Below are 22,589 nucleotides of genomic sequence, written 5' to 3'. Positions count from 1 at the left end.
AAATGGGATTCAAAGAGCACACAGATGGGAAAAACACTTGGATAACAACAAGTGCATGTAGAGTAGATGTGCTAGAGGCAACAATATTGTGAGGGCACAAAGGTATTATATCACAATATGTCTAAAGCTGGGAAAGTTACTAAAGCCATGAAAAAACATCTCAGACCTTATTAATATAAGCAGAAAGGGACAGAGAAACCTTCAACAACATCTGGCCAACATATTTATTTTCTTATCTATATAAAAACTTTATGAGAATCGTCCTTACTTGTGCATGAAGGGTATCCTGAATAAGAATAATAGTTGAGTATGAGTAGATTTTTGCAAGTAACATGCCATAGCAGACCATAGCTTTTTATCAAATAATTAATTGAAAGAAATAGAAAATACAAGATTCCATTATGTGCTTATTGTTTGTGGATTTTAGGAAGAAAAGGTATTTGATTTGATGATGTTGCCTTAAGGGCTCTTTTCTTTCTTATATTTATCTCAAAAATATCTCTCATATACATATCAAATATACATAAATTCTTGAAAAGCTGAAATAGTACCATTTTTGATGACAATTTAATGAAAACTATCAGGGGAGGCGTAAAGCCATGAGATTATACAAAGTTGTTTGCCACACTGATAGAGGAAAAATAAGCTGGAGATGAATTTCCTATGATGGTGAGATCCTTCAGATTTTCTGTTTATGAATGATATTGCTGCAACATTCATAGTTGCAACAAGTTATGAAATATTGTGGAATCACCTAGAAGATTTTCATAACCACTCAAAAGGATTTGACCTTATCATCCACACAGGAAAAGCTGATGAAGAACATCCTAGATTAGAACGTGAAAGTAGCAGACTTCCTATAGTATGTTTCTATATGTTATAGACATAGATATTTTAGATAAAGATATAGATCAGAAGTCCTTTACCTGTTTTGTGTCATGGATCCTACTGGAAGTCTGGTGAAACCTACAGTTCCTTTCTCACAATAATTTTAATGCTTAAAATAAGATGTAAAAGATTACAAATGAAGCAAATTAATTGAATAGTTACTTAAAAATAAATAAATTTATTTGCCCCAAGTTATGAAGACTTGATAAAGATATACAAATGATACACATTATAAATAGATAAGTTAGACACCAAATTTCTCTCCTGGAAACTAAGAGGAAAGAAGGCTGGATTACTTCAAGGAAATTAATTTAATATCATCAATTAATATAATATATAATAATTAATTAACTTAATTTTAATAGGGCTCTTTTTTTAAATGGCAGTTTGATTTACATTTATTAAACTTTTATATGAAATTATAATTTATATTTATGTACTTTCTTCTGGCCATTACCATTTCTGTTATTAATACCTTATTTAACTGAGTTAAGATTAAGTTGCTCCAACGGCATGCTGTTAATTAATGTAATAAATACTATTAATAATAAACAATATTAATTTAATATTAGTAAATTTAAAAACCCCTAACCTCTTCCACAAACAAAGGTTCATATTAATTAAAAACCAATATTCTACTATTTTTTGATATGACTCCAAGGAATGAAGCACAACAGTCTCTGAGGAATTAAAAAGGAATATCACAAATAGGGCCATGCCGAGGAACATGGTAGATATGAGGAGCCTACCCCATATAACAGATAAGGAACTTGGAAGAATAACTGGAATGAAGTATGAAGGAAATTTAATTAAATTGGAAAGATGATTGGTTGCTCAGTCAGTTATTCAGCAGCTCTTACTATATATCAGGCATTGTTCTAAGACCTGAAGAAACTTCCAAAGAAAGACCAAACAACAACATCCCTGTTCTTAAGGAGTTCACAGGCTAACGGGGAAGAAAACATGCAACAATTATGTGCAAACAAGGTGTATGTGTGTGTGTGTGTGTATGTGTGTGTTTGTATGTAGATGGTCAATAGACATAAGGCTGGCATGTGGCAAGAGGAAGGGATAAGAGAGAGACAGTCCAAGTGCCCCATTGGTGTCCTTGTAATGTTAGAAGAAAACAAATGAAATCCATGTGTTTAACTTTTGGGAGGACATGGAATGAATTGCATGGAATGGGAAGGCATGAATAGGTAGTGGTCTGCATCATGTTCCTTCATTGAAGGAAACTTCTGATAAAATGACCTCAGGATCTATTTAAGTATTTTGAGGATTTTGGAAAATATTTCCCCCTTGACAGTTTTTCTTCTTAGATTTATACTTCTGATACTTGTACTTTTAAAATTTTATATAATAAAAATGTCTATTTTGTCTGTATAAAATCATTTCTATCACTTCTTTTAGTTAATAATTCCCTCCCTAGACATAGGTGTGAAAGTTACCACAATAATTAGTTATGTTAAATCTTTTATTGTATACACATTTGGGCCCCTCATTGATTATAAGCTTCTAGATATAAGGACTGTATAATATACATTTTATTTTATCTTCCAAAATACTGGACCCATAATAGGAATTCTACTGACACTTTTGATAAGTTATTTATGCGTTTTGTAAAGCAATCCATATTCTGTGCATAACTTCCATTAGACTTTCTATTATGGGTCTGAATTAGGTCTTTGTTTCAAATAAGATGACATCATCTGAATTATAAAACAATAAACGTTTACATGGTTCTTCGTACTACATGAACATCACATTGATGATTTAATTTCTTCCAAAAGAATTCAGGCAGTGTTTACCATATAGTAATATGATTTAAAAGATCCCAGTCATTCCAATGCCAATTTAATGTAGGGTCCCACTAAGTGAAAACTTATTTACTATAGGCTAACACACCACAACATGAAAGTTTTCATAAGTTTTCATATTGGATAGTGTCATAATCAGTTTTTAGGTCACCAGCAATGCAGACTGATAATTAGGACAAAAGAGAGCATGAGGAAAAGAAAAAAGAGGAGAGAGAGAAGGATGTCCCTATCTCTTTCCAGTTGGTCTCCCAAAAGTAGAATTTGTTTTATACATTTCTTTTTAATAAGCAAAGTACATTGGCCACTAAGATAAAATCCAAGATTCTATTCAAGAAGGCACAATACTTAAGAGAAAACTCAGCATTACAGAGGTCATTGAATCAGCAATATAAACAGACTTCTTAATAAGATGTAGCCTTATTTCCATCACACAATATTACTCACATAAGTCTTAGCTAGAAATTCCTTTCTAGAATAATCGATATTCAATACAGTTGTAATAATGTGAGCTAGGCAGGAGAGAATTTTCATAAATGTTCTGCAAAAGTCTATTGGACAAATTGTCCCATTTGCTTCTTGCATTAGTTTGCTTCAATGTAATTTACTTTACTCAGTTGCTCTTTGTTTCTTAACAAAATTTATAGTCACCAGAGTTCAGTTATTTCATGCCCTGGATAGTCATCACAGTGAACGTCTTAATCTTTCTTTACAGAACATTTTAAATTCATTTTGCTGCCTCCACAATTTTTCGAAGCTAGCAATATTAATGCTTGACAATAAGTATGTTAAATCTGAACATCCATTTGCAGCCTCTGAAATGAGGTTGTCACACAAACGAAATTTCAAGGCCTTTGGTAGACAAGGACAAACCTAAAAAAAAATTATATGCTTACACCTGGAGTGAGATCCACACGTCAGTGAGTCTCCTTTCAGCAGACAAGCTCTTTTGGGAACACACGGCATTTTTCTTTCTTATAGATGGTACATAGTCCCTATCTTTCAATTAAACTGTTGCTGCAATCTATATAAGCAGTTTTAGTTCAGTTGGCTAGACAAAGAACCAGGACAAAAATTTTCTAATTGTTTCAACAATTGATTAGAAAAGTGGTTGCTGAAAAATATTGTAATTTTAAAGAAGGGGTAGAAATGTCATCAGTGAAGAATTCTTTTGAATAGTACACTATAAGTAATAATTCAAGACCTTAATAGTTGCATCATGTATCAACACAAGACTCACTGATAACTGATAATGGGTTTAAAGATGATACCTACTATTGTTTGGAAGAGTTCTTGATGAAGGATCCTCACTGTTGATAAGAGTCTAAAATCAATTTTATCTATTTCAGATATAAAAGGACTAAGTCAGAGACATGAAAAGGTCTATTCTTTTGTGCAACAGAGACTAGAGAGTTTCTTCCTAGTAAAGTATTAACCATGAAATAAATTGTATATTATGTTAAAATACATTTATCTTGCAATCAACTTGTATCACAAGATATTTAGAGCTTGAAAATGTTAATTATATCAGTGATGGGATATAGCTAGAATACTTTTTTTTTCTCTCTTTGCCTGCAAGTAGAATATATATTTTGACACATGTACGTCTGGCTAGTAATGGGCAGTGACTATTTTGATAGCACCTACAAAACTACATAATCAATTTTTACTGCAAAACTATAATTTTGTGAAATATTGTTCTCAAAGAGTCCCAGAGTGAATTTCTATCTTTGGGTGCATAGAAGCAGCTGAGTCTCACATCATAAGTTTATTTCATTATTTCTTACTATTTAATATTCACATTGACTTGAAATTTTCTTACATTAATTTATGAAGAATTAGGACTTCATATTCCAATGCTTTCCTTCTGTAGAGAAAATATTAAAAGCAACTGCTCTTTATGCAACTTTTCCCAACAGAGGTACATAAAAAATCTAGAATCAAAGAATTTTCTGCTGGAAGAGATCTCATAGATACCAAACAGTGCAGGAATCTCTTCTACAACATGCTCGACAAGTGGCCATCCAGTCGCACCTGGAATATTTCAATAAACAGAACTCATTACTTCCTAAGACAACCAGATCCATGTTGGATAGGTGTCATTGTTAAAGATTTTTTTCCTCATTTAAGCTGAAATATGATTCATAATTTCCAGCATCTGGGAGTTTACTTTCTACAGCATAAAATAAGTTGTAATAGCTCTTAGGCAACTTTGGCGGTGGTTGTAGGCAGTTGTCTTGCCTTCCCTTAAGTGCTCTTTCCTCTACATGACATGCGTTTTTTAAATAATCACTAGAGCAACTTTCAAGCACTTACGAATCTTGATTTTCCTTCTTTGGATATATTCTTTTTTCCAGTGTTCCTCTTTAATTATTAGGTCCAACGTTTTTAAAATGCTACCTGATACATGCCATTATGGTAAACTGGGCAATATTTCTTTGAGGTGAGAAACAGATGTGACTGTCTTCATCTTTCTTTATAGCATGTAGTTTCACATCCTGCACAATTAGATGCATTCATTTTCTTCAACATTGAATAAAATTTTCTTAGCACTACAGAAATATTAATTGTTTATGTTCTTTATTTTGACTCTTTCAACCTTCACATAAGTAGCAGAGTTAGGACTTGAACTCAGGGCTCCTGACTATCCATCCAAAATTCTTTTCATTAATGTTTGTGTTCCACATATTTAAAAAAAAAATGAATATTGGTGCTTGGTAGTTTACCATAAGCCAATTCTTAATTCAGTACCTGTACAAATTTTTGAATGCATTTGTAACCTTATGGAGTAGGTTTTTCAGAGAACCAAAATTTAAATGTTTAACAAATTCTTTATTGTATTCTCAAGCACGTTGTCTAAAAATGAGTCTCCTTGGATCTCCAAACAATCCTCTTGGCAATGGAGAACAGATGTTGAGAAAAAGAACCCAGATCACCCTCAAATAGTGTTAATTATTCATCTCTGGTGTATTGTACTCTAGTCTTCCATTGGAATAGTAGGAATTCACCAGTAGATTTGGAACTTGGAACCATTAAATTGACCCATCCTCTTTTTTAAGTTGTTTTTCAGTGGAAGAGAAAGGGGAAAAAAAGAAAATCAAAGCAAAATAAAATCATAGTAACAATATGTATAGTCAAACAAAACAAATTCCATTGTTGGCTACACACAAATATATGTCTCATTTAGCATAGAATGAAAAGTTTAAGTAGCTTACTTCTTCATTAGTCCTTTAGATTATTATTATTTTTAAGATTGAGAGCATCATAGTCCATAATACTTTCAAAATTGTTCAATTCAACAGCGTTGGTATGATATAAATTACTCCCTTGACTCTGCTCACTTCAGTCTTAGTTCATATAAATCTTCTCAAGTTTCTTTACAAAGATCATTTTCTTCTTTTCATGTAGATTCATATATCATTTTTATGATCCTTATATACAATAATATACCATCTGTTCAGACATACTACAATTGATGGACACCTAATTCCCATTTATTTGCCACTATCAAAAGACCTACCAAAAATACATGCCTACATATGGGACCTTTTCCTCTTTCTTTGATCTCTATTGTGTACAACCCTAATCATGATCTTGCTAGATTAAAGGGTGTGTAAAATTTAGTGAGTATGGGAGTATAGTTCCAAGTTGCTTTAAAAAACTGTTGAACTGACTTAAAGCTTTACCAAGAGTTCATAAATATGTCTATTTTGCCACACCCTCTCCAATATTTATCATTTTCTCTTTTTTTGGTCAACTTTGCAATCCTATAACCCTGAGATGCAAAATCAGAGTTGCTTTGATTTGTATATCTCAAATTATCAGGGATTTGAAGCATTTTTATATGTCTTGGATTTTCCTTGAAAATTAATTGGCCAATGACTCTTATTCTTATCAATTCAAATCAATCTCTTACAAACTTTGGAGAAAAGAGTTTTGTCAGAGAACCTTACTACAAAGATTTTTTTACCCAATTAATTATTTTCTCCTAAACTTAGCTGAATTAGCTTTACTTGTGTGGAAACTTTTTAAAAAAAGTTTTGTAATAGAAAGCATCAACTTTATTTTCTATTATTCTTTCAATCCCTTATTTGATCATGAACACTTCCCCTATTCTTAGATCTAAAATGAAATTTCTTCCTTGTCCTGCTAATTTAATTATAATGTCACCTGTTGCGCGTGAGTTATTTGTCCACTTGGAAATTATCTTAGTATATGGTGGAAGCTGTTGAACTAAATCCAATTTCTGCCAAAATGATGTAAAATTTACCCAGTAGGTTTAATTTTTTAAATAGCAAATTCTCAACCTAGTAGGTGCAGTATTTGAAGATATCCAACACTAGATTGCTAGGTTCATTTGCTTTGTTATAGTGTGCACTTCTCTTCCACTGAATGACATATCTATTTTTTAATTTAAACAGTTTTTTAAAATTTATTTATATTTAGTATTTTATTTTCCCCAGTTACAGGTAAATTTTTTAATTTAAAAATATTTTTTAAAACTTTGACTTTTTAAAACTTTGATTTCCAAATTCTCTCATTCTTCCTTCCTCCTAACATGCCCCCCTCCAATAGAGAAGGCAAGTAATTCAATATGAATATGCATGTATAGTCATGCAAAACAATGTCCATAATAATCACATGAAAGAAAACATAGACAAAAAAATACCTGAGAAAAATAATTTAAAATAAAAGGTATGCTTTGATCTGTATTCAGGTACTGTCAGTTCTTTGTCTGGGGATGGATAGCATTTTTCATCATAAGTCCTTCAGAGTTGTTTTGGATCATTGAATTGCTTAGAATACCTAAGTTATTCACAGCTGATCATCTTACAATATTGCTGTTACTTTGTGCACATTATATTTCATTTTGCATTAGCTCATGCAAGTGTTTCCAGGTTTTCTGAAGAGCATCTTGCTCATCATTTCTTATACTTCAATAGTATTACATCATAATAACATATTGCAACTTGTTTAGCCATTCTCCAAATGGTGGGCATCCCCTCAATTTCTAATTCTTTGCCCCCACAAAAAAAAAAACCTACCAGAAATATTTTTACATGTATAAGTTCTTTTTAATCCCTTTTGGAATACAGACCTAGCAGGGTTATTTTTAGGTCAAAGGGTATGCATGGTATTTTACCCCTTTGGGTATGGTTTCAAATTGCTCTATAGAATGGTTTAATTAACTCACAACTCTGACAACAGTACAATAATGTCTCATTTTCCCTATGTCCCCTCCAACATTTGTCATTTACCTTTGCTGTCCTATTATTAGATATGTGGTAGTACCTCAGATCTGTTTTAACCTTGATTTCTCAAGTCAATAGTGAATTAGAACTTTTTTCATATGGCTATAGATACCTTTAATTACTTCATCTGAAAACTAATTATATCTTTTGGTCATTTATCAGTTGGGGAATGGCTCTCTCTCTCTCTTTCTCTCTTTTTTTTTTGATAAATTTGACGTGCTTCTTTCTATATTAGAGAAATGAGACCTGTATCAGAGAAACTTGCTTCATTTTTTTCACAGTTACTATTGCTAACTGCATTTCCCTCCTATTCCCCCTACTCCCATTTATTTTATTCTCTCTTTTCACTCTGCCCCTCCTCAAAAGTGTTTTGCTTCTGACTACTCTTTCCGCCAGACTGTCCTCTGTACTATCACCCCACCCCTCATTTATTACCTTCCCTTCCTATTTTCCTGTAGGGTAAGGTGGATTTCTATGCCCAGTTGCCTATATATGTTTTACCCTCTTTCAGCTAATTCTGATAAGAGTAAGGTTCACTCACTCCCCCTCAACTACCCCCCTTTCCCTTTTACTGTAAAATCATTTTCTTGCCTCTTTCTCTCACTTTCTCTTTCTCCCAGTACATTCTTCTCTCACCTTTAGTTTTATTTTTTAGATATCAACCCTTCATATTCAATTCACATCTGTGCCCTCAATCTACATATACTCTTTCTAACTACCCTAATTATTAGAAAGGTTGTGTAAGTTTCAAATGTCATCTTAATATGTAGGACCATAAACAGTTTGACTTTATTAAGTCTCCTATGATTTCTCTTTCCTGTATCTTTTTTGTGCTTCTCTTGAGATTTTGTTTGAAAGTTAAATTTTCTATTCAGCTCTAGTCTTTTCATCAAGAATGCCTGAATATATTCGATCTAATGGAATGTTCATTTCTTCCTCTGAAGTATTATATTAAGTTTTACAGGGTAGATGATTCTTGGTTGTAATCCTAGCTTCTTTGACCCCCCAGAATATCATATTCCAAGTCCTCTGATTCTGTAATATTGGAGCTGCTAAATTTTGCATTGTCTTTACTGTGGCTCTACAATACTCCAATTGTTTCTTTCTGCCTACTTGCAATAGTTTCTTCTTCGCCTGGGAACTCTGGAATTTGGCTATAATATTCCTGACAGTTTTCATTTTGGGATCTCATTCAGGAGGCAATGGGTGAATTCTTTCAGTTTCTATTGTACCCTCTGATTCCATAATATCATGGCAGTTTTCCCTGATCAATTTTTGGAAAATGATGTCTAGGCTCTTTTGAAAATCATGGCTTTCAGATTTTCCAATAATTTTTAAATTGTCTTCCCTTGATCTATCTTCCAGGTTAGTTGTTTTTCCAATGAGATTTCACATTGTGATCTATTTTTTCCATTCTTTTGCTTTTGTTTTATTGTTTCTTTATTTTTCATAAAATCATTAGCTTTCATTTGCTCCATTCTAACTTTTAAAGAATTATTTTCTTTAGTGAGCTTTTGAACCTTCTTTTCCATTTGGCCTAGTCTGTTTGTAAGGTGTTATTTTCTTTAGAATTTTTCTTTAGAATTTGGTATCTCCTTTACCAAACTGTTGACTCGGTTTTCATTATTTTCTTGCATCACTTTCATTTTTCTTCCCTTTTTTTCCTCTACTTTTCTTACATGATTTTCAAAGTTCTTTTTGAGCTCTTCCATGGCCTGAGACAAATTCATATTTTTTTTGGAGGCTTTGGGTGTAGGAATTTTGACTTTGTTGTCTTCTGAGTGTGTATTTTGGCCTTCCTTGTCAATATAGTATCATTCTACTGTCAAAGGGTTTTTTTCCTAATTGTTTCCTAATTTTCCCAGCTTATTAGTTGACTTTTAACTCTTTGTCAAAGTAGGCCTTTGCTTCCAGGGTGGAGGGTGCACTGTCCTAATCTTCAAGGCTTTTGTGCAGCTGTTGTCAGAGATATTTCTAGGGATCTGTAAATTTTTAGTTCTTCCAAGGTGGTATGATCTACAGAGAGGTGTTCCCCTCTCTTGGCCTCTTAAGTGACCACAAGTACTTTTTTTTACCCTGGACCTGTGAGGACCATCCCCCATCCACTGTGTCCAGAAGCTCTGGTGTGCTAGTACCCCTCCTCCCCCTGGGGCTGCTAGCCAGGACTGTGACCCAGATTCAAGTATGGGCAAAGCAACAGAATCATGCCTCAGTGCTAACAAAAAGACCCCTGTAATCTTCTTCAGTTCAGTTGTTTGACCCCCTTACCATCTGTGGACTGACAGTTCCCTGAAGCAGCCTCTGCCACATCCACTGCCACAGCTGCTACTGATTTAGTCACTTCCAAGGCCTATTCTTGTTTTTGGTTTTTTTTTTGTTGTTGTTGTTGCTGTGGTTGTGTCAGCTTAGCCTGTGAGTCAGACAAATCTTTCCTCCTGACCTTCTAAGTTGTCTTTGGTGTCTGCAGACTGAGAGGTCTGGAAACCACACTGCTGCCACTGATTCAGTGGCCTTGATGCTTGCTCCAGGTTTGTAGAGGCTGAGTCTATGTTGGCACAGCCTGCACTGTACTGCATTCCTCTCTCACCCTGGTGCAACAACCTTTCCTGCCAACTTTCCAAGTTGTTTTAGGCTGAAAAATTTGTTTCACTCTATCTTTTTGTGGGTTCTGCTGCTCTAGAATTTGTATAGAATTATTTTTAAAGGTATTTTGAGGGGTTTCAGGGACAGCTCAGGTGAATTCCTGCCTATAATTTGCCATCTTGGCTCAGTCTCTCAGCATATTATATGCACACACACACATATATACTGACATATATATAATACACACATATATATGCATATATATACATATATAATATTGTTTGACAATTTCTTTGTATTACAATTTGAAACATAATAATGTTAGATCCCATTTCTTCCCATTTTTTCATTATTTCCTATGAGATTTTTTATGTTTGTGCCAAAAATTAATTTTACTATTTTTCTATTTCTATAAAGTAATACCTTGACCTTGGGATGCTTGATCTCAATGTAGACATCACCATCCTGAATAGATATGGAGACACTTGGCCCCTTCTTGTAGGACTTCAGGTGCAATAGCTAACTATAGTTTGAAACTCTACTCATCTGACCACCTGAAATCCAAGTTATTCATTGATTTTGAATATGTTCAAAGACTAAAGTACTCCCTGGACCAGAGATTCTTAAACCTTTTTTTGTATATATGTGTGTGCTTATTGTCATCCTCATTTCCCAGCAAGGCTACACTCCTTTGGTACTTCTCCATCATCTCCCAGTAAGCTCATTATTGTCATAACCCTTTATTGGCCACAGACATTCTTAGCACTCCCTCATCCTTAAAAACGTTCACTAGGGCATTGATATGTGAGAGGCAGGGTTCTTGCTCAGGTGAGAGAGCAAGGATAGCCACCATCTCATGTACCCACATACTTAGTCATTTTTCCATCTTTAAAATTCTCTTATAGTGCAGGATGATTTCAGAAAAACCCACAAAAACTTAAATGAAATTCTACAGAGTAAAGTAAGCAGAGCTAGAACAATGGTCACAGTAACAGTAATACTGCCTATGAACAACTGTGAATGACGTAGCTCCTCCCACCAATATAATGATCTAAGACAACCCTAATGGATTTATGATGAAAAAAATGCCATCTACCCCCAGAGAAAAAACTGATGATATCTGAAGCTTACTATTTTTTTCACTTTCTTTCTCTCTATTTTTTGTTTTCTTTCACAAAGTGACTAATATGCAAATGTTTTACATGATTGCACATTATATAACCTGTATCAGATTGCTTACCACCTCAGGGAGGGGAGAGGGCAGGCAGGCAGGGAGGGATAGAATCTGAAACTAAAAACTAAAAAAAAAAAACCTTGAAAAACCAGTGAATGTTAAAAATTGCTTTTGTATGTAATTGGGGAAAAATAAAATATTATTAAAAACAAAATAAATTCCCTTGTGTCCTTGAGAGATTACATTAGCATTTTTGGATCTCTCTTTTTTTTTTGCAGACATATATTTGCCACATCTCACTTCTCACTTTTTTTCTCTACTGTGCATAGCCACAAATGTACTGGTTGCCAACATGAAAGTAAAAATGCGGTTACTAATAAAATCATGGGAATGCCTGAAGTCTCAGAAGTTAAAAGCCATGAATGCTGAGGATTGACTGTATATTTTATCCAAAATCCACCTCTCTCTTAAATTATAATTTAACGGTACTACTATTCTTCCAATTACACAGGTTCATAACTATGATGTCATCCTTGACTCCTTTCTTTTACTTGGCTCATATAGCTAATCTTTTACCCACTCTTATAATTCTTTTCTTTTCAACCCTTGGTTTGTATCAATTCATATAGGCCTTGTCATTTCTCTGAGTTACTCATATTTCTTAGTTTCTATAATTTAAGTAGAAAGCCATGAAATTCATAAACCATATTCATTTCAGCCATTCTCCAATCAATTTGAACCCTGTTTTTTCTTGTACCAAACATGTTTCTATGAATATTTCATTATGCATAGGAACTATTCTTTTCTCTTCTTGGGGACATATGAAGGCATCTTTTTAAAAAGTAATAGCCTATTGCAAATTTGAAATATGTGTACTTTAAGTTTCTAATTAGTGGGCATTTTAAATGTGACTATTATCTTTGTACTTGGGTTATCCACCAGTGATTAACAACTCTCCTTAACACTAATTAAGACTCTGAACATTGTCTTTACAAGTTATTCACTGAAGGTCTATGCTAAAGTCTTCAACTCTAGAATGGGAACACTAAACGAAAGTATACCTATTGGGTGATTATCAGATCAATAATGATGTGCTTAACCGCAGACAAAATGATGAATCATTATTCAACAGGATTAATCCATGGTTAGTATTCACAAGAAGATTTTTTGCAAGAGGAAAGGAAGAGTCTGCCCGTGGTCTATAACCTTGCTAAGAGCTCTTTATACAATCACATTAAGACCATAATTCAGCCTTGCCAATTACACTGTAACTATGCCAAAACTCATCCATACCTTTATCACTTTGTGCCTGGATTGTTGAAGTAAGCTTTAAAAAGGACTTCCTGATAGATTTACAAATCACTAAAGTAGAATCAATTGATGACCACCTGAAACTCAATGTGTCAGGTAGGTGACTTTTTTTAAAAATTGCAAGAAGGAAAACTTTCATGTGCAGAGACAATGTTATCTTTTTTAAACACCTTATTATAACATGTTTTGATAATCAGAAAATTATAGATTTTAAAAATTATGCTTCCTTCCCAAACTTCTACATGTCTTTTTTAATCACAATATTTCTATCTAAAAATTATGTAAATACCTGTTTCCTACATAGGCAAATATTGCTTTAGGTTACTAGCTTTTCCTATGTAGCTTATTGGTATGCTAAGGATATTGAACAATTTATTATCCTTGTGGTATTGCTCATTTGTAACTTCATATTAATACCTTAGTTTACACCAAAGACTGTTACAGGAATATGGCATTTTAAAATATAGTGACCCTGGAGTAAGGGTACCTGGAATCAACCATTGTTTTCTGTGTGAAAGAATTTTATTTATTTGGGCTTCACTTTTCTTATAAGGGAGAGGATTGGGTGAATGACCTCTGAGGGCCTTTCTAGTTCTACAGTAATTCTGTGTGCCTATGACCCCACAACTTTTTATTTTGATTTGTGTGTATGTGTATGATTTTATTAGACATTTCCCCTAACATACGTGCAGTGGAAAATTAGGGGACAAAAGGGTACAAACTCACATTAAATTAACAACAATGTAATTTAGTTCATTCTACAAAGTTTTTATGTAAAACGATTAGCACAAGCAACCATACATATATACAAGGCACCCCAGGGCTCAGTAAAGACCCAGAAAGATGCATTAGTGACAGAGAGAAAAACAACCTATCACAGTTACCTCCCTTCCATTGAAATGATGGAGACTAGCACCCAGTTCTGGGAGTATCATAATATCAATAGTCTTGCACAGAACTGGAGTGCTGGAAACCAATCATCATCAGCACGTCTGGAACCAAAAAGCACACCTTAAGTTAATAATAGTGCCAACTCCCATGCTGATGATGAACCCTTCTGAGAGCCAGCAGGTCTGCCTGGAGGGAATTAGTGGAGTTAGGCACCGAGAGGTAGGGTGGGTTTTACAGTAGCCAATATGAACACCTAGAAGCAGCACTATCTGCGGAGATAAAGCTATTACTTCTCTTTGCATTTTGATGTTGCTGTTGTTATTATCATGATCATCCTTTGTTGCCAAAGAAGACCATGCCATGAGAGAAATGGTGACATGACTCGCACTTGACTTTGTTTTGAGGGAGGGAGGGCTGTGCAGGTCACCAAACTCACTTCTCCTCCAGAGCCATCTGAATCCAGTGACCAGATATTCATGAGGATGACTGGAGATCACCCAGGATGCACAGGACGTTCAAAAACACAAGACCCAAGTAAATCTTAAGAGATTATCCAGCCAAGATCTTCTGGATATTCTCAATACATAGTATCTTATAAAGATATTGCACTTGATATTTTCCCAAATGATTTCATAGAACTGATTTTTACAGAAGTGGTAAACCTTAGAAGGTAAACAAGGTAGATATTACAACGATTTTGTGACTTTGTTGATGCAGAAGCAGAGTAGCATGAGCTGCCCAACTCACAGAGGCAGGAACAGTGACAAATCCAAGAAAGTTCACGCAACTTCCTATAGTTCTGCGACTCCATGATTACAATTCAGATTTCCTAGTTTCAAGCCAGGTCTCCCTTCATCTATAATCAATCAATCAATTAATCAATAAACATTCATTAATGCCTGCTGTGCTAAATACTAGGAATGTGAAGAAAAAAGTAAAACAACACCTGTCTCCAAGTAGTTTACAATTCTAACTCCAATCAATAACTTGGAGTACTTTGGAAGACACCTTCTTTTCAAAACTTAATTATCAGAGGTGCAGTGAAGTTCCCATCAGTTGGGAAATGGCTGGGCAAATTATAACTTAAGAATTTATTGGAGTACTATTGTGTTGTCAAAATGAAGACACAGTTTCAGAAAATCTTGGAAAGACTTGTAAAAACTGATGTGCAGTAAGATAAGCAGAAATAATAGAACCATTTTTACTCTAATATCAATTTTATAAAAATGAACAATTTTGAAAGACTTTAAAATTCTTCTCAGTAAGAAGGCCATTCTCCATAAATCAATAATGATTTAGAGCATTTTTTTCATATGACTATGGGTAGCTTTAATTTCTTCTTCTGAAAGCTCCCTGTTCATATCCTTTGACCATTTATCAACTGGGGAATGACTTGTGTTCTTAAACGTTTGACTCAGTTCTCTATATATTTAGAAATTAGGTCTTTGTCACAGACAGTAGTTGCAAAAATTCTTTCCCAGTTTTCTGCTTCCCTCCTAATCTTGGTTGCATTGGGTTTGTGCAAAAATTTTTCAATTTAATGTAATCAGAATTACCCATTTTGCACTTCATAATGTTCTCTATCTTTTGTTAGGTCAAAAATATGTCCATTTTCCATAAGTCCAACAAATACACTATTCCTTGCTCCCCTAATTTGTTTATAGTATCAGTCTTTATATCTAGATCATGTATCCATTTTTACTTTATTCTTGTGTACATTGGTCTATGGCCACTTTCCACTACACTGTTATCCAGTTGTCCCAGCAATTTTTGACAAACAGTGAGTTCTTATCCCAGAAGCTGGGGTCCTTGTGTTTATCAAACAGTAGATTGCTATATTCATTGACTACTGTGTCTTGAGTATCTAACCTATTCCACTGGTCTACTCTTCTATTTCTTAGCCAGTACCGAGTGGTTTTGATGATTGCTGCTTTATAATACAATTTGAGATCTGGTAGGGCTAGTCTGCCTTCCTTACCATTTCTTTTCCTTAGTTCCCTTGATATTCTGGACCATTTGTTCTTCCAGATGAATTTTGATATTAATTTTTTCGTAGTTTGATTGGTATGGCACTGAATAGGTAAATTAATTTAGGTAGGATTGTCATTTTTATTATATTAGCTCAACCTATCCATGAACAACTGATGTTTTTCCATTTACTTAGACCTGTCTTTATTTGTGTAAAAAGTGTTTTGTAATTGTGTTCACATGGTCATTAGGTTTTTTTTGGCAGGTAGATTCCCATATATTGTATAGTGTCTACCATAGCTTTAAGCGGGATTTCTCTTTCTATCTCTTGCTGTTGGGCTTTGTTAGTAATATACAGAAATGCAGATGATTTACATGGGTTTATTTTGTAACCTGCAACTTTGCCAAAGTTGCTTATTATTTCAAGTAGTTTTTACTTGATTTTCTGGGATTCTCTAAGCTTTTCATCATATTATCTGCAAAGAATGATAACTTAGTTTCTTCTTTTCCTATTCTTATTCTTTCAATTTCTTTTTCTTCTCTTATTGCTAAAGCTAACATTTCTAGCACCATATTGAATAACAGTGGTTATAATAGACATACTTGTTTCACCCCTGATCTTATTGGAAATTCATAAAGCTTATCCCCATTACATTTAATTCATGCTGATGGTTTTAGTTAGATACTGCTTATTATTTTATGGAAAGTTCCATTTATTCCTATGGTCTCCATTTGTTTCAATAGGAAAGGATGTTGTATTTTGTCAAAAGCTTTTTCTGCATTTATTGAGATATAATCATATGGTTTGTGTTAGTTTTGTTGTTTATATGATCAATAGTGCTGACAGTATTCCTAATATTGAATCAGCCCTGCATTCCTGGTATACATCCTACTTGATCATAATGTATTATCTTGTGATAAGTTGCTGTATTTTTTTTTATTTGCTAAAATCTTATTTAAATTTTTTGCATCTATATTCATTTGGTCTATAATTTTCTTTCTTTGTTTTGGCTCTTCCTGGTTTAGGTGTCAGAATCATATTTGTACCATAAAAAGAATTTGGTAGTAGTCCTTCTTCACCAATTTTCCCAAATAGTCTACATAGTATTGGAACTAACTGTTTTTTAAATGTTTGATACAATTCACTTGTAAATCTATCTGGCCCTGGAGATTTCTTCCAGGGAATTCACTGATGACTTGTTCAATTTTTTTTCCTGAGATGGGGTCATTTAAGTATTCAACATCTTCTTCTGTTAATGTGTCAAATTATACTTTTTTAAAATATTCATCCATCTCATTTAGATTGTCAAATTTATGGTCATATAGTTGGACAAAGTAATTTCTAATTATTGTTTTAATTTCCTCCTGTTTGGAGATGAGTTCACCTTTTTCATTATTGATATTGGTAATTTGCTTTCTTCTTTCTTTTTTTAATCAAATTAACCAACAATTTACCAATTTTATTGCTTTTTCATAAAACCAATGCTTAGTTTTATCTATTAGTTCAATAGTTTTCTTAATTTCAATATTATTAATCCTCCTTTGGTTTTCAGTATTTCTAATTTGGTATTTACTTGAGGATTTTCCATGTGTTTTTTTTTCTAGCTTTTATGACTACATGCCCAAGTCATTGATTTCCTCTTTCTCTATTTTATTCATATAGGCAATAAATGATATAAAACTTCCCCTAAGAACTGCTTTCTCAGTATCCCATAACATTTGGGAGGTTGTCTCATTATTGTCACTCTCTTGAATGAAGTTGTTGATTGCTTCTATGATTTGTTGTTTAACCCACTCATTCTTTAGGATTAGACTATTTAGTTTCCGATTAATTTTTATTTTATCTCTCCAATTATTACAGATAATTTTTATTGCATTATGATGTGAGTAGGATGCATTAGTTATCTCTGTCTTTCTGCACTGGATTGTCAGGTTTGTATGACCTAGTACATGGTCAGTTTTTGTATATGTACCAAGTACCACTGAGAAAAAGGGATATTCTTTCCTATCCCCATTCAGTTTGCTCCAGATTTCTATCATATCCACCTTATCCACAGTTTTATTCACCTCCTTACTTTCTTTTTTTGTTTATTTTGAGGTTAGATTTATGAAATTCAGAGAGGGAGAGGTTGAGGTCCCCCACAGTATAGTTTTGTTGAGTATTTCTTCTTTAACTTCCTTAACTTCTCCTCTAAGAATTTGGATGCTATACCACTTGGAGCATATATGTTTAGTAATGATATTTCTTCATTGTCTATGTTGCCTTCTAGCAGGATATAGTTTCCTTCCTTATGTCTTTTAATTAGATCTATTTCTGCTTTTGCTTTGTCTGAGATTAGGATTGCTACTCCTGCTTCTCTTACATCAGCTGAAGCACTATATATTCTGCTCCAACCTTTTACCTTAACCCTATGTGTATGCCCCTGTTTCAAATATGTTTCTTATAAACAATATATTGTTGGATTATGGTTTTTAATCCATTCTGCCATCTGCCTCCATTTTATGGATCTGGAGCAAAAGACAAAAGGCAAAAGACTTCACAGAGTTTGTTGCTATCAAAGGTCTTCCTTAAAAACTTGGAAATAATGACCTGCCCAGTAGACCTTGCCATTTTGGGAGTCATGCCTTTTCTTACCCTAGTGAGGCAGATCACTACTGAAATGTTAGACTTTGCTAAGTATGTATGTTCCCTTTAATTTGGTGTATTTGAAAAAAGGCTTCTTAATTAAGCCACTGGTGGTTTAATTGGAGACACTAAAAGAAGCATGACAAAGGAGTCATGGGGTGCAAAGGAAGGGCACTAAGATAACATATAACCCCCAGAACTCAGGCAACAGATCACATCTCTAAAGGGTCAGGGGAAAGATTAGAGAAGGGAAAGTAACAAGGACATTTCTAGACAATTGGGGATAAAATTGTTTTCAGGCCAATACTCCCATTAACTGGCGTGTAATTACTACAAGCTATGGCTAGTTCAAAATATGGGACTCTTAGATACATCATTATCCCATAAATTAGGTAACATTAAGGTCGCTAACAAGGATCAGGTTTTGTTTTATTTTCCTTCTTGTTTTTGTTTGGTTTTTGCAATGAGGGGCAGTACTACTTAAGCAAAACTGATTGGTTTCTTGCCTCTACAAGAATCAGTATCAGTAGGCTTTCTTAATTGCATAACAATGGAAACATCATCTGAATTCACCTGAATATGTTGCTCCCCTCAAGAAGTCTCACTAGCCATGGAATGTTGCCCTTCATCTCTACCACTGCAGGTTGGAGTAGTTGCATTCTTTCAATGTCAATAGGTCAGTAAGTGATGTAAAAGGTTGAATACACCCTAATCTGGTTCTTGTAGCAATATTGTTCAAATCACTAGACTGTAAACTCTTTCAGGGAAGGGAATGCCTTGTGCCTCTTAAATCCCCAGCACTTAGTACAATGACTGACACAAACCAAACAAATAAAAAAAGGCCCCAAATTTATCCTGCATTATTACTATACTACATAACCTCCAAAATCCTACTTTCTGTAGGAGGCCTTTCTAGCCTTACTCCTTCCCTACCCCCACTGCCTTTCTTCTACCCTTTTTGTGTACATAATTATTCAGTGGAGGAGACATACCCCATCAGAACATGAGCTTCTTAAAGGAAGGAAAAGTGTTTTTTTGCTTTTCTTTTGTCCCCAGCAGATTGCACAAGCCTTAGCACATAATGCTTAATACATGTGTGCTAGACTAATCAGTGCATCTTAAACTGTGGATTGCAACCCCATATGAGGTTCTGAAAAATTTGGCAACCGTAAAAGGTTTCTGAACCTGAAATTGACCAAAAATTAATTAAAAGTCAAAGGTGTAATGACTGTGAGGTGTTTCTAGCAGGGCTTGTCTGTGTTCCATTGTGCAATTTCACTGCAACTTTGGTTCTGAACACAAAGCATGCACACTTTGCACTGTACATGCCCTCAGGCCTTATAAACAAACACTGCTGCTGAACGAGAAAAAGGGATTGAGAGTGGAAAAATGTTTAAGACCTGTGCTAATTGACTATTGGATTTTCATTTTACAACTAACCTCATATGATCTCTTTCCTCATCTCTGCTTCCTGGCTCCCTGAATTTCTTCAAGTCCCAGCTGAAATTTCACCTTTTGTAGCAATGGTGTCAAAAACTGAAATGTGGATAGCACCAAATTAAAATATGCTTGGGAAATATTTAACAAAATAAAATACAATTGAAAATAAGGTTAATATATGGTTTTTCTAAATCAACACATGCTTACATGGATCCTTATCTATAGAATAGTGGCTATTTCTGTTTGAGGCCAGAAAACCTTCCCAACTGTATAATTTCTAATTTATCCTATATATAGCTTATTTTTAACCTTGTACCAGTTACCTTTCATATATATTTTATACACACAGTAAGCACTCAATAAATGTTTACTTACTGAATAAAATGAAACAAAACTTCTCTTCCTATGTTATTTTACTGACAACTTTTTAAAATGTAAATCACTTTTTTCCCCTGAATTTCTAGCATATTTGAAGTTAAAGAATAGGAAAGAGTCATTGAATATTCTGAATAGTTCTACCACAGGGTCATTGTGAGAGATGTAGAAGTTGTGTTCTTATTTGCTAGAAGTTGATGCTCCAATGGGGAGATAGTAGAAACAGAAAATAAAATGCATCACATTGTGATGAAAGAATGGGGCATTCTGGGAAGAATGAATATCATGCGGAAGCTAGAAGAGAGAAAGGTCATGTTTCAGATGTAGATTTATCTCCCTTGGGGAATATATTCCCTGGTTTATACTCTGAGCAGAAGTGTGTATGGGGGAAACACTGGTGGGAAGGACAGATATAAAATAAACAGAAAGCCAGAGTGTTTTGATTTTATTTTAATCAGTTTCCTCTCAGTAAATGAAGAATTTATTGAGATATATCTGCCAATGAACTTGGATTCAATAAGTACACAAATGAATTATCAAAATTTTATTTTAGTGAAGTTTATAGGAGAGTTTGGAGAGGAAAAATTTGAAACAGCAAGACCAGCTACCTAGGCAGCTATCACAATGATCTGGGCTACAGAGGAGTAGAACTCTACCTAGGACTAGAATGTCAATGAGTAGGGAATAAGTTTATACTAGTAGTGATAGAACTTGTTAACATCCCAAAGATCAGATATAGATAATGTAATGATGAAAATCATGATGATGAGCATATATGTAGAATTTTATGATTTGGAAAGTTATTCATATATTATTTCATTTAATAGGTAGGTAGATATAGATAATTGTATATAATTATACATTGTATATAATTATATATAATTATGCAATCATACATGTATATGAATAGATTGATATATACATCCACACATAGGCGTATTAATTTCTATGTTAGCAGATTAATAGGTCATTCTCCCATTGTATAAATCTGAAAGATAGACCTTCTTCCATTTGCTTTACCCTGTGGATAATAACAACAATAGTAATAGTAAATAACATTATGTAGCATCAGGTACTATGCTAAGCACTTTACAAATATTATTTCATTTAATCCTCACAACAACTTTTTGAGGTAGGCACTATTTTTCATTTCATTGTCAGATGAAGACAGTGAGGCAAAAAGAGGTTAAGTGTATTCCACAGAGTTATAAAAAAAGTAAATGTCTAAGACCAGACTTGAACTCAGATCTTCCTGACTATGCTTAGAACAATATCCATTCTGCCATGTATTTAGTTCAAGCTCTTTTTAATGGCTTTGGCTATCATCTAGAAGATTCTGACTTGTCTGGGGACTTGATAAATATAATACTGTATCAGCCATAAGCAGAAGCATCTTCAGGACCTTACCACTTCTAAGAAATTCCTCTTTGGCCAGAACTCTTTTAGAATTCCTCCATGGGTCCCTTCACCCTCTGGAAGTCAACATAGGTCATGTTGGCACCAAGACCATGAAGAAGTCGGCAGGAGTCATCATCGAAAAGTACTACACGTGCCTGGGCAATGACTTCCACACCAACAAGGGCATGTGCAAGGAGATTGCCATCATCCCTAGCAAGAAACTCCACAACTAGATCGCAGGATAAGTTACTCATCTGATGAAGCAGATCCAGAGAGGCCCTGTGAGAGGTATCTCCATCAAACTGCAGGAAGAAGAAAGAGAAAGGAGGGATAACTATGTCCCTGAGGTCTCTGCTTTGTATCAGGAAGTGGACCCTGATACCAAGGAAATGTTGAAACTCCTGGACTTTGGCAGTTTGTCCAACCTGCAAGTTACCTAGCCCACAGTTGGGATGAACTTCAAAACACCAAGAGGAGCTGTTTAACGTTTATTTTTGCCTTCTTTCCAATAAACGTGGAAATGCCTTCACCAACAAGAAAAAAGAATTCTTCCCTTTACTATCTGAACCCCTCCTAACTTTTTTATCTTTTTATACTTACTCTCTTTTATTCAGCAGTGACAAGGATCCTTACTGTCCCTCAAATAAGATATTCCATCTCCTGACTATGTTTTTTTTTTATTTCCTTGTTTTTTAAGGCAATCAGGGTTAAGTGATTTGCCCAAAGTCACATAGTTTGTAAATGACCATCTTCAATGAGCATATGCCTCCCTGAATTTTTGCATCATCTTCCAAAAATTCAAACATAAGTCTGATGAATCCACAATAGTTACTTACAGGAAGGTTTTTAGGTAAAGTTTTGTTGTACTT

The 22,589-nt window shown here is 34.2% G+C and overlaps 1 pseudogene; it reads left to right on the top strand.

Moving 5' to 3' along the window:
- Nucleotides 1-1,603: 1,603 nt before the first annotated feature.
- On the top strand, nucleotides 1,604-22,205 carry LOC140522905 (small ribosomal subunit protein eS17-like; annotated as a pseudogene).
- The last annotated feature ends 384 nt before the right edge of the window (nucleotides 22,206-22,589 follow it).

Source organism: Notamacropus eugenii, chromosome 2, assembly GCF_028372415.1.
Source record: "Notamacropus eugenii isolate mMacEug1 chromosome 2, mMacEug1.pri_v2, whole genome shotgun sequence".
Lineage (NCBI taxonomy): Eukaryota > Metazoa > Chordata > Mammalia > Diprotodontia > Macropodidae > Notamacropus > Notamacropus eugenii.
Note: the sequence above shows the minus strand (reverse complement) of the source record. Positions and strands in the feature narration are given on the sequence as shown.